This window comes from Cherax quadricarinatus, chromosome 8, assembly GCF_038502225.1.
Source record: "Cherax quadricarinatus isolate ZL_2023a chromosome 8, ASM3850222v1, whole genome shotgun sequence".
NCBI classification, from domain to species: domain Eukaryota; kingdom Metazoa; phylum Arthropoda; class Malacostraca; order Decapoda; family Parastacidae; genus Cherax; species Cherax quadricarinatus.
This window is the reverse complement of record NC_091299.1, coordinates 45,310,476-45,311,495: the sequence shown is the minus strand read 5'-3', so window position 1 is coordinate 45,311,495 and position 1,020 is coordinate 45,310,476. Positions and strand designations below refer to the sequence as shown.

The window sequence follows — 1,020 nt, the reverse complement described above, 5'->3', positions numbered from 1 at the left end:
GAACTTTCTTCCCCGGCCAAGGCCACTTTTAGTGAACCTCATTTGCATATGGGAGTAATTTAGGCAGGAGATAATTCAGTCTGTAGCATTTTTTCAGAGGGAGAGAAGATGGGTGCACATCCCAGAGTGATCATGACTCAGTGTGTGCTCACACTCTAAGCACCATACAGAGCACAGTGCTCAACACAGCTAGCACACAACCATGCAGTGTAACATAGCGAGGTGAAAAGAGGGATATAATGGTACTAACATAGGCGACAGCAGGGGACACCGCCCCCTCTTCCCCCTCTACGCTCAGATCAGAGAAATAAGATGACAGCGATGTTATTGAAATGAAAGGAGAGTCATGTGTTCGAGCAGCACATCAGAGAATGATTGAAAATGGTTAAGCTTTCTCTCAATAAGCTTACATTGAGTGCGCACATCCGCCAGCTTGAAGCGACCACCACAACATGATGGTGGGAGGAGGGAATTCATCGCTCGCTGTGTTTACTGTTTTTGCATACCAGAATCTAGTTGAAAATGAGTCTGAGGAGTTGCCTCTTGCATGTTATATTTAGAGAAAAAGGAAACATGGTTATAAGAGAGTTTGTGTCAGTTGGGTGTAAGGCTGCGAGCCCCGCCTGGTGTGCCGCCTCGCGCTTCACTCACGTTTACTGCGACATTGAATGTGCCCTGGGAGGCTGTGTGCTGTGTTGCTGGGTGTACTGGGATGCTGGTAGGTGGTGTAGCCAACACTACAGGAGGGCAGGCAGGGCGGCCCTGGCCGCAATCACCGGCGGTAGTGTAAATAAAGTTGGAATTCTCGTGGTGCTGTGGTTGCCACGTGTGCGGCCGCGCTGTGGGTGGCCCGCACTCAGGCGGCTGCGTTGCCATGACGACGCCAGCGCACCAACCAGTGGGCGCGGTGGGCGGCGCTGGGGTAGGCCACGCCCACACCCACACGGCCACAAGACAACGTTGTGGCGGCCGCTGCGTTCAGTTGACGCATGTTGCTCTGGTGGTGTGTGTCGTCGTGCA

General features: G+C 52.8%; 1 protein-coding gene across 1 annotated transcript in view; it reads left to right on the top strand.

Moving 5' to 3' along the window:
• Nucleotides 1-986: 986 nt before the first annotated feature.
• The window catches only part of ptc (protein patched), a 565,812-nt gene continuing 565,778 nt past the window's right edge, over nucleotides 987-1,020 (top strand). The window contains exon 1 of the mRNA XM_070083049.1: nucleotides 987-1,020. This exon is cut by the window's right edge and continues 297 nt beyond it. The gene's annotated coding sequence lies outside the window, so the exon portion shown is untranslated.